This window comes from Caretta caretta, chromosome 25 (genome assembly GCF_965140235.1).
Source record: "Caretta caretta isolate rCarCar2 chromosome 25, rCarCar1.hap1, whole genome shotgun sequence".
Classification (NCBI taxonomy): domain Eukaryota; kingdom Metazoa; phylum Chordata; order Testudines; family Cheloniidae; genus Caretta; species Caretta caretta.
The window spans coordinates 18271501-18283649 of record NC_134230.1 but is presented as its reverse complement, the minus strand read 5'-3'; the positions used below and the strand labels follow the sequence as shown (position 1 = coordinate 18283649).

General features: G+C 44.8%; 1 protein-coding gene across 6 annotated transcripts in view; it reads left to right on the top strand.

Annotated features, from left to right (window-relative positions):
* CRTC1 (CREB regulated transcription coactivator 1) overlaps nucleotides 1–12149 on the top strand; it is a 136396-nt gene extending 124247 nt beyond the window's left edge. For 5 of the 6 annotated variants that reach the window (XR_012666063.1, XR_012666062.1, XR_012666060.1 and 2 more), the window contains 3 exons: nucleotides 7799–7862; nucleotides 11160–11289; nucleotides 11740–12149. The gene's annotated coding sequence lies outside the window, so the exon portion shown is untranslated. Of the gene's footprint in view, nucleotides 1–7798; nucleotides 7863–11159; nucleotides 11290–11718 lie in introns of all 6 variants that reach the window. The other variant, XR_012666059.1, reaches the window with a different exon arrangement.

Here is a 12149-nt window from a genome sequence, read left to right as displayed (position 1 = left end):
CTGTGGGTTTGGAGGGGGATGCATAACTCAAGCCTGTTTTCACCACTTTTTTTTTTCACAAGGCTTTAACCACATATAATTTTCCTGCCTTCTGAAGAAAACACACGCACTTTGTCTATTTCCAGGAAAGTGGGATTTTCTGGCATTAAATTTCACGTCGTTAATGGGACTGATCACACGATCCTTACTTTTTAGTTTAATGTCTGCCTTCCCCCAACATCTTTTTCTTTCTTACTCTCTTATCCTACTGCCTGAAGGAGCAAGTAGCCAATAAATTCTTTCTCTTTGAAGCAGTCACTAGAATGGACTCTAGAAAAGTCTCCTTTCTATTGAAAAAAATTTAATATTTTCTGGATACCTGCAGTTCACAGCATCCAGTATGGAAAGAGGGTAGGGAAGGACCAAGGGAGCAGAGTCTAGTTCCAAATATCAGCGCTTAGAATAAGCAGGGTTAAAGTCTCTTGACGAGGCCAAATACAGCACAGGTAGTTCTACAACGCAGCATAGCTTCGCTGATCAACATGGAGCACGGCATTCTGTTACCTCTCTTTATGAAAGATTAGGGAAGGTTTTTATCGGCTCCCTTTCATGCAAATGTGGCCCATGGACTCTTGGTAAGTAATCAATGCAATCATCAATTGTGCCAGAGTTTTGGGAGCCCCTGTTCTGCAAACCACCTTCATGGAGTGGCCTTTCCTTAGTTTTGTCTGTTAACTTTAATGCTCACAGTGCTGACCTGGAGATTGGAGTCCTTCTGTCCTCCAAGAACAGCAATATAGCAGTCTTGCCTCAAGTCATAAACCCCTCTTCACCAAACTGGATACGCACTGAGGCAGCTGACTACAGGGCCCACCTGCACTGGATTTTGCAGTGTGGACACTCAACAACTAGGAACTGGATTGAGAGATTTTGGGGGGTTATTTTTAAGATTACCTTTAGGGAACTAACAAAACCATACTCAGAGGAACTCCAAACACTACCTTGCATAAGCTGGATAGACTGCCCCAGCCCCCAGAGCTTCATTACAGTAACAAGACAGTAACAACACAGGGAAACCAAGATCAGAGGAGAAATTCTATGAAATGAGGAGAAAGCATTTTATGAATTGCCATGGAAATTCTTCAGGTGCAAGTGCTTGCTGGAGTTGCTATGGAAATGGGAGGGCACTTCACATAAGGGAGGTTCATGGGGAGCGCTACACACACAAAGCTACACCTTGCCCAAACAACTTGGCAGGACCATATGCTGCAGGATCCTGGTTAGTACATGGTAGAATTACAATCTCAAGGATCAATCAATCAGTTTGGGACCGTAGCAGAGCCTCAGTCTTGCAGGTTACATTTTTCCTTGTATGTTCTGGTGGGAGGCTACTTGAAAGATTTTTTTGCAAACAGGACTTAGTGATGGAGCACCTCCTTCCCAGAAACTGTTCAGTGCCTCCACCAGCCATCCCAAAAACTTAAACCTCTTAAGAAGTTTAGAGTCCTCAAGAACATGTGTGGAAGTGTAAAACCCAGTGTCCTTGACAGAGGCCCTGTTACACCACGAGGGGGCAGTTTGCCACAGTACTTGCTCCTTACCCGTGTTTGCCTGTGGGATTCTGCAGGTCCCTGTCAAAGACACAGTTGTCGTAGGAATGAACAGACATCAGAGAGATGGTTACACGGCCCACGCCGTGGGAGTGGGGGAAGGACACAGCCATTGTCCTTGGACAAGGGCACATTTCGTCTTTCCCACAAGAGAAATGCAGCTGGTTGCAAAGATGGAGTTTTAAAGAGAAACAACAGCACCGATCTACCCAGCTGAGCCCTCATTCACAGCTGGTTAGAAAATGGCATTGAATGATCAGAGTCACTCTCATGCATAAGCATCCTCCTGCTCAGCCCTCAAAGCATGCAGGTGCTCTTCAGTAAGGTACCCAAAGCCACAGCATCCACATGGGACACAGCATCTGATGGGAACACTTGTGTTATCTGGCTGGAGCAACCTTAAAATTCTTATTAACCAGCAGGAGTCAGCTGGCCTCCAGAGTCTAAAATAGTGATTTAGTATAAAATGTGCGCAACGTCGTTTCTGTGAAACTGAGAATAAAGCTCCTAGCTGCCATTTCTCTCGTGTGTGCTGCGTAGCTGTAGCCGTGCTGGTCCCATGATGTCCAAGAGATGAGGTGGGGGAGGTATCCAATAAAAGATATGACCTCAACCACCTTGTTTCTCTACCTTCACTAGTGACACACACCAATATGCCAGCGTGTGAGTTCCCCCTAGTGCTCCAGGCTGTCCTCTCACCTCACTGTGTGTTTCTTCTTCTGCAGTATTCATGGTGCTTTACCTGTGATGGGATACTGGCAGTCTGTAATTTGGGCCTTTCTAAGTATCATTCACAATCTTGAGGAGAAAAATCCAGTCTGCAACATCCTCCAGGTGAAGACCACAATGCTTTCTCCCTGGAGAGGTGCACAAGACAGAGCACATCTGCACAGACTCACTAGTGACAGGCAGCCCTCCAGATCCTTGGAGCCTTGAGGCTTAGCCAAACTGCTCAAGTCTGCAAAAATATCAGACCAGAAACCATGCAAGAATGAGCTGGCCCTTCCTTCTCCTGGTCCACCTGGAGCTGTAGAGGCAGCCAAGCAGAAAAACAGCGAGGAAAAGCTTTTATTTATTTATTTTCAGCACTAAAAGGTTCAGTGTGGCGGTTTGGGTGAAGATTCAGGACCGATTCCCATCTCATCAAAGCCACTTTGCCCATCCCAGGGTTAGATAGGCGCAAGAACCCACTCACCTCCAGCTCCCAGGCTTGCTCTAATTTTAATTCCATAAACAAACCCAGTGTTGGTCCCATGAACTCTGTTTCTAGGCAAGGTTTCATCCCACAAAGGCCAATCTCCTCCAGCTAACCCAGCAGTCAGTTCCTCTTAGCAGTCTCGGCTACAGCCAAAACACCGTGTGTCTAAGAGGTACTGAGTTCCTAACAAAGGCAGTAGAGGCCAAGTAGAGAAACACCTATCATGGGGTGAATTTGCGAGTCCTCTTTACGTGCCTTGTCTCTCCTCTACTTGACAGCTTTTCAGCCTTCTAGCCCTTCTCAGTGCCAGCCATTCCATCCACCACTTCTTTCAGCCAAACACACACAATTCAAGGAAACCATGCCTGAGCTGAACAACCAGCATGGTCACCAAAGATATAGTGAGAGACAGATTTTAATGGCAAAGCAGGAGTCAGAGGGAGGCTGAGGGGGTGGTCTCTGCTTGACTTTTGACTTCTGCTTATATGAAAAACTAAAGCAAACAGATGGAGGTCAGCACGTCTCCTAGGGAAATTCCACTTACCCAGGAAAGTGGGTAGCAAGACCTGGGATTTCCCAGGAGATCTCCCGCCCCGTCCTAGCAGTGGACAGGTCTGACCCTACCTACTTTGTAAAATCTGATGAGATCACTGCTAGAGGTGACCTGCAGGCTTGTGCTTACATCTGGGAGCGGCTCCTTTACCTCAGAAATTGTCCTAGGGAGATCCAAGTTCCAGTTGTGCCCCCAGATTCTCCCTATAAATCACGGACTTATTTGCCATGTATTCCAGTTGGTGCTCTTTTCTTAAATGAGGTTTGCGGTGGCCTCTAGTGGTACACAGGAAGAACAGTCCCCGCTGTAACAGCACAAAAAGATCGATGCATGTCTAGTGTCTCCACCAAAGCAGACCAGCCACTCAGCCATGCACACTGTGCTACATGGGTGGGGGGAGTACCTGGAAGACAGTTACTCACAAAGAGTCCTGTGGCACCTTATAGACTAACAGACGTATTGGAGCATGAGCTTTCGTGGGTGAATACCCACGTCGTCGGATGCATGTAGACTACGTGCATCCGATGAAGTGGGTATTCACCCACGAAAGCTCATGCTCCAGTATGTCTGTTAGTCTATAAGGTGCCACAGGACTCTTTGCTGCTTTTACAGATCCAGACTAACATACCTACCCCTCTGAAGCCAGTTACTCACAAGTAACTGGTTAAATTCCAGATGTTGGGATTAAAGAACCCATAAATTCAGACCAATTGTCTCCATAACCGGGTCAGAATGTTACAAAATCAGGTTCTCACATGACTTCTGGTGCTTCCCAATACCCATCAAGCCAGATATACCATAAGAACAACCCCTCCAAGTGGTATCTCAACATTTCTGCTTCCAGGAGAGCCAACAGGAGGAACACAATGTGCAGGGCAGAGGGAAAATAATCAACCACATTTTTCTAAGCTCCAGGGAAAAGGTTGAAGATCAGTTTGAGATTCTGGCAACCGTTCAGGTCAGTTCTTTATCTAAACCAGTTCTTCCATCTATCGTACTTTGCTCTCCCAGCGCATGACCTGAAAGCCTGAGCCAACATCCACATACCTTTGCAATAAGCATGCCAGCAGGCAGGCAACATCCCATGGCAAAGTCTGCTCACTTCTGGGAGAAGGATCCTCCAAGTTTTATTCCACCCACCAGTGTTCACACATCATGACAAAGGAGAGCTATAGATGCGCTCTAGATAGGACCCATTTTCCACCACTTATGTTAGAGTGACATGAAAAGCCACCCTGCCCTAGAATGAATGTGCAACTTCTGTGGTGTTCCTATCAGCCCAGGATTTGGCTTCCAACTTCAAAACCAACAACGCATGGTCTGGTTGCAGATGAATGTATTTGTCAATTGAAAGGGATGCACCATCTCCCTCCCCTCCAAATTCCACTAATCCCCAGATCTGGGGGAGTTACTGAGTTTTGTTTTGGTGGGGTTTTTTGGTTTTTTTTTTAAATTGTTTCCAACTTCTGTTGGAGCCCTTTTCTCTTCTGCCCTGTGCGGCATTGAACTTTCTATGAGCCATCTGTTATATTGTGCAAGTTCCTCTCCTAATGCAGAAAGTATTTCCCCATGTCCTGATGTGTTTTGGCCAGTGGCCTGGTGTTGATCTTGGTCCACAGGCATCCACTGCCCAATGCATTCATATTACTCAACGTGAGGTGGTGATGTTGGGGGGGGGGGGAATTAAAGGCATTGTTCAAGTGCCACTTAGAATTATGGCTCTGCCAACCTTCCCTCAAGTTCCATTTGTGAGCCTGTCTTCCAATAGAATCACATGCAAATCTGTTGCTAGTAAGGTAGCCTATAATATATTAAATCCTTTGTCAGTGACCAGCATGCCATCTGTTTCCCAAAAATCTAACCACATGGTGCCTTCATTCTGCCTTGGTGCAGCATCTGAAACCACAAGTCATGGGAGGAGGTTATGAGGTCCAATTCAAGTTCAATGACATTTTCATCTCTTTTTAATAAATCTTTTCCAGCAACTGCATAAAAAGATTCTCTCCCCTTTTGTTTTTTCCATGTGACATAAACAAGGCTCCTGGATTTCTGGACCAGAGCTCAGCAACAGCTCTGAGTAATGCTTCTATTTGGTCATAAGTCAAGCCAGGTAATTTATTTTCTGGTACAGACAGCCCAAGTCTACAATGTCCCAGACTCTGTGATGAGTTACAGTGTTGCTATGGGCCCAGCTCAACAGCCAAGAAATGCAAACAGATTACTCCTAATTATGGAGCTTGCGCCAGCTACTGCTAAATGAGTCTCACAAGACACCCCTTGTAGTGTTTGCTGGCCCGTCTGGCATGACATGGAGGCGCCCTGCTTATGTTTCCATTTCTTCGTGGCACTTTTATTCCCTTTCCAGTCATTCGTTTACTGTTCGAGTGTCCTGCTTCCTCCTCTGGTTTATGGAACAACCAGGGACCCAGATGACCCAAAGGAAGATCAGGCTTTGAATAGCGCTTGGACTATTAGTGCTTCAGTTTCGTTGGGGCTCAGAGATTGTCCCCAAAGGTCCCGCGTAGAACCATGCAAATCTACGGCTATCCACTTCATAGCCATGGATATCCACATCTATGGATATCCGCAGGTCATGTGTGGGGATCACAGCTCGGATGCGGATACAGATTTTGTATCCACATGGGGCTGTAGTGTCAGGGTCCTCAAGAAAGGAATGAAAGTGTTGGGTGGGTCACATTGCATCAGTCTTTAGCAGCCCCTTGTTGCCAGTCCTTGTGCAGCAGCAGCATCTCCAAGGGGAATCTCTGTTCCTATGTGGCTGTGGCTCGGCCCTGACCAGTGGGATGTCAAATTGGGGCTGTCCATGAAAATCTCCCAAAAATGTTATGCAATTTAAAATCCACCCACCCCTGGTAACACTGAAAGAAACATACAAAGTTAAGGACCCACCCACTCACTGATGCATTATGTAATGTATGGACAGCCCCATTATACTGGAAGGAGAGGTGCCAAACAGTGAACTAGGTGAAACAAGAGAACTAGGTGAAACCCTCAGTTAATATTCTGAAACACTGCTTCTGGGAGGCAGGGGAAAACCCACCGCAGTTCAGGTCTTGGCTCAGGAAGTTGATATGCCAGCCATCTGAGACATCCACTCTCACGAGTACAGTTAAAACCTTGGTTCTCACTGGGTTAGGGATCCTATCGAGTCCTGTTTGATCAAGTTCCATGCATGGCCCAGGTTCACTTTGGGAGAGCATGATTTCTGGGAGGCAATGCATGGCATACTGGAACCATTCATGACCTACATACAGAGCTGGTTTGGATCCCTCTCAAACCCACAACGTTCGGAGAGGTCAACATTCTGTATGGGAAACACATTCTTTCCTCTGATAGTCAGCTTCCCCATCCCAAAACCACTCTGGCTTACAAATCCAATCTCCTGCTGTCCTGCACTGACCCTTGGGACATCAGGAATAATACATCCTAGGGGGATTGGCAGTTCTGTATTAGAAGGGCTTTCAGCCTGGCAAACCTGTATTGTAACTCCTTGTGTGCTCTCCTGCTTTCTCTCTCTCCCTCATCTCTAGCTTTGGTTTGTTGCGGGTTGGGAAGAAACAGCAACAGGACAACAGAGAACATCAGGATTAGCAATATTACTATGGTGTAGATGATCTTACATTGATTTTTTGAAGATTTAACATCTGCAGAAGGAAAACATTTTGTTTACTTGGGGTCTGCGCTTATCTGAGGTGCCAGTCAAGAAGTCAGAACAGGTTGCACTAGATGGGGAATGTGTGGTCTGTATTAGCACATGCTATTGCAGCTGTACCAGTCCACCCATGTTGATTAAGGGATTATGGGATCAGGGCCTTAAGCTGTAGGCTCTTTGGGGCAAGGACTGCCCTAGATGCTTGTACAGTGTCTACCACAATGGGATTGGCAGTGCTAACTCAATAAAAGTAATACTGACATGTCATACGATTAAATATACATTATTACATGTACAACTTGCAGAAGAGTTTAGATACAGTATTGGCAAACCCAGAGGCTAATACAGCTAATTAATGAACTCCTTGTATTATTTCATTTTTAACACAACTGCCAAATTAACAGATTTCGCCCACAGCAGGAGAAGGATATTTCCATTCTATGCATACATTCCAAGTAAAGATATTATTCAGTTACCCTCTAAGCTGAAACACAGCAACAACTAGTAATGAAAAATGCAGGGTGTGACTCAAAAAATACTGTTTTTCAAATGTAATTCGCTCTCTCAAGACGTCACTTGCAAAAGCCAAGTTTAGATTTAACCTCTGTGCAGACTACACCACATCAAAGTTAAAAACAAATCTCTAAGGCAGTCACAGATTTGAAGAGGAAAAAAGCTGTCTCCATAATCACAAATCATGTTGCTACAATTTGAAGTATTTACAACCTTAAATGAGACACCAAGGAGAATTTAAACTCACTATTCTTATTTTCTTTCCTCCACAGAAACGGAAGGGAGAAACACAGATGATCCATCAGCTCTTGAAATTCAAACAAACATAAAAACCCTGTATGTGGTGTCAGGTTCTACATTACGCTGATATAACCTCACTGCTCACCATCTGCTCAGATAAGTGCCCAGAAATTAAAACAAAGAAAATATACAGTCTCTTAGTGAATCAAGAACTTTTAAAAATTGTTTTTAAACTCAGATAAGACTAGCTTGTTTGGTTTTTTTTAAATCCCACTTGAAGAACCTGTGATTCCCCTTTGGAAAACTGAATATTTTCAGACAATTCTGCTTCATTCCCATATATTTTTCTATGCAATAGACCTTGTACAAAGAGCTAACTTTGGTGGGCAACAGCTTCTCTCAAGCTACTACTTGAAAGTATCCCCAATATTTCCAGTAAATTCCCTTGAACCTTAAAGGGCCAGTCCTTTCTGGTAGCAAACTGATTTTTGGCAATCACTTAAAAGAAGACCATTCCATAATTCAGTTCACCCAATTTTAACTAGAGAGATGTGGACAAAACTTGTATGTTTATTCTTGAGGAGTTTCTTCCACTTTCGTTCCCTAATTTAAGAACTGTTTTAACACTGTGATTGCTTGGGATGAGGCTTGAACCTACTGATTTATAGACAGGAGTAAGTCGAGTACAGCTAGCAGGAAAGCTGTAGCATGTCCTCAAACAGTTCTGGGTGGAGGTTGTCCCCTAAAGACTTACTCAATTTTTAAACAGGCTGAAGGAGCACTCTCCTATGAGACCTCTGGTTGCTAGCAGACACGTTTTACTTGTGATGGTCACCAGGAACTCCTGGGTGGGAGCTGTTTATTTATGCTACGCAGATATTTACTTATCCCCCAACTTTGGGAAACCTCTGAACAGTGGCATCTGCTCCTGTGCAGATGCTCAGTTATTCCACAGCTTTCACTTGAGAGGGGGATAATGAGAATTTGTTTAAAAGGATATTGCTGGGGTGGGGGGAATCCTATATTGAAAGAAATATTTCCCTGCATTCCTAATATTTTTAAAACTAACTTGACTTCACAGTTTATGCTCTTTGTTAACATGTTCTCAGTCCCTGCCCTTGGAAAGTGAAATTAAATTAGTCAGAGAGTTTAAGGCCAAAAGGGACCATCGGATCATCTAGTCTGACCTCCTGTCTATCACAGGCCACCAGGACCACTCCATACCCACACACTAAACCCAACACCTGAAATTAGACCAAAGTATCACAGCCCACAAGAGACTAGACTATTACATGCCCCATAGAACTGGAGGGACTGAGGTACACCAGTATGCAACACTCTGTATTTATAACAAGTTTAATTACTACATGCCTTTTGATGGCACTCCTCACCATAGTGCCTAGGCACTGTTATATATACATAGGTCAGTGGTTCCCAAACTTGTTCCCCCACTTGTGCGGGGAAAGCCCCTGGCGGGCCGGGCCGGTTTGTTTACTTGCCGCGTCCACAGGTTTGGCTGATCGTGGCTCCCAGTGGCCGCGGTTTGCTGCTCCAGGCCAATGGGAGCTTCTGGAAGCAGCGGCCAGTATGTCCCTTGGCCTGCGCCGCTTCCAGCAGCTGCCATTGGCCTGGAGCAGCGAACCGCAGCCCCCGGGAGCCGCCATCGGCCGAACCTGCGGACGCAGCAGGTAAACAAACCGGCCCGGTCTGCCGGGGCTTTCCCTGTACAAGTGGCAGAACAAGTTTGGGAACCACTGACACAGATAAATTGCAAAGACAATGATCCTTCAGGAGATCAACTAGCTTTCAAGATCTCTTTCCTCCCTTCCTCCTTGCCCACATTTTTAAAGTGACTTACTTGTGACTGGCTTCAGGAGCACCTTCCATGGCCATGTTGTAGCTAGGGGAATCCCTTTGGAAGAGAGAATTCTTACACCACATTGCAGGCTGCAAGATCTCAGGTGGAAGAAAGTTCCACTGGAATGGGCTCTGCTCCACTGCTGGGGCCTCTGAGAACACAGCTGGGCTACATCTGCTATTATGATGTTCAGGTTTCCAATGCTCTAGGGAAACTTTTGCATTCACAAAGATATCTGTTTTCATGGAAATGAGTTTAGTTCAAGAAAACATCTTTTGTAAAGCCCTTTTCATACAAAACTTAAATGTTCAGCCTAAAGATACTTTTAATGTTTTGTTGCTCTGAAGGGTCACAGGTTCAGTATTGTGCTCTGTATAGTTATAATGCAAAATTAAATATCTTTATTTCAGCTTCTCTCATAACTGCAGATAAACACAAAACCCTTCTCCCTATAATATTATAGTGACTATTAACCAAAAATGGTATATAAAAGGGTGATATCATTCTTATTTCTGTTGGTGAACCGTTTTACTCTCTGAGCAGATTAACACAGAAAATATAGGTTTCAGAGTAACAGCTGTGTTAGTCTGTATTCGCAAAAAGAAAAGGAGGACTTGTGGCACCTTAAAGACTAACCAATTTATTTGAGCATAAGCTTTCGTGAGCTACAGCTCACTTCATCGGATGCATACTGTGGAAATTGCAGAAGACATTATATACACAGGTATTGTTTCATGGTCTCTGTGTATATAATGTCTTCTGCAGTTTCCACAGTATACATCCGATGAAGTGAGCTGTAGCTCATGAAAGCTTATGCACAGAAAATATATTGGCTTCAATGGGTTTACCACAGAGATGATTTTAGCTCACCATTCTTAGCAAAACAAATTTGCTTTGAGAAAGGCTCTTCATATTTCTGAGGCTGTTTTTAGAACTAATCAAGAGAGAAGCACAGAAGGGATTTATACCAGCGTGCATATGAAATTAATTGAAACAAGGATCACCATCCATTCATAAAACACTTAGATGACAGTGGATAGCATTTGATATGAAGAACCAAATAACATTCAGATAAGATGCAGGTGGGGATGCAAACTGAAAAAAGTGAGGGTATTCAGAAATCAGGGGGTTGGACCAGTTTTACCTGCCTGCTACCCAAGTAGCAGCTTGGCCCCCAAACATGTTACATCTCAAATTTCAAAGATTGGTGGCACCAGCATTCACAGGCATTGTGAAAACTGAAGGCAGTCAAACAGGTCCACCCGCTAGAGGCCCCACTCCTGCAACAGAGTGCTGGGTATATCTGCACACAGTTAGTTTCCATAGGGGAGCTTAGGTCATCAGTTCAAATCCAGATCAGGTTGGTAGTGATTAAAAGTTGTTTGACTGGTCAGTGATTCTTACAGGAAATTGGTTGATGAATCTTGTTCAGCTCCCAGGGGCTAAGTGTCTAGAACCCGAACGAGCAAGCTCAGCAGAAGGGCCAAGGTTTGTATAGGCTATGGAGACTGAACTGCCTTTTTATATCCTTACAGGGGCAGTATGAGAGCACGTTCACATGGCGGGGACGCAGCCAAGAAGCTTCCACTGCCTGTATAGTACCCATAAACATGGGGCATCACTCTCTCGATCTGCCCTTCACCAGAAGTCAATGAACCACAACAGGTATTGAAAACCCCCAGGGGGAGCGATCAGAAAGGGGAAACAGCTTCTTAACTCTGTTGTTGGTTTCTCTGGTTCTGGTGGATCTTCTCCAGGGCTGTCCAGTTAAAAAGGAAGACACAGAGTGAGGCATCCAAAGAAATTTCTATGCTCTCTGTCTGCTAGGAACATGTACATATTCACTTGTATTCAGTAGACCCACCCTGATTTTGGAATTTGTTTTTATATATATATATATAATGTGCACACGCACGCTGATGCAGCTAACACAACAGAGCCATTTACTGACTAAGGGTACATTTTTCAAAATGCTTAAGTCCCATCTGCAAAAGTGACAGGCTCTTAAGCACCCAAGTCACTTTTCAAAATGGGAATTAGGGTAAAATCTTCAGAAATGCCAAAATAACTTGATCATATCACTCCTATAAATAGTTCCACCCTCTCCCCACTTAGCCAAGCAATTGCCCTGCCTCCTGGGACAAGCTGTGAGGATGAATGTTCCGCAGCACCCACAACTGCACCGGACTATTCATCTGGGCCTCATTGGACTCCTAAACATCTGCACAATGGCGAAGGTTGACTTTTCTGCTGCCTCCTAGCTACATTCTCACTCTGACTCCCAGGAGTACTACAGAGTGCTTCCTGCCTGAGAGTTTAGAGCCCGCTATCAGCAGCCAAAGATGCACACCCAGAATGTGCCGCACAGTCTAATCATGGCAGCGGGTAACACGGCACTGAAGTCACTGGGGTGCCAGGATTACATAAGTTTGAATATTCACTGTGCATTAAGTACAGCATAGCACATGCCAGGGCTGTGCTCCTGAGTTCCACAGGAACGCAATAAACCTTGACGTTTGTTTGTT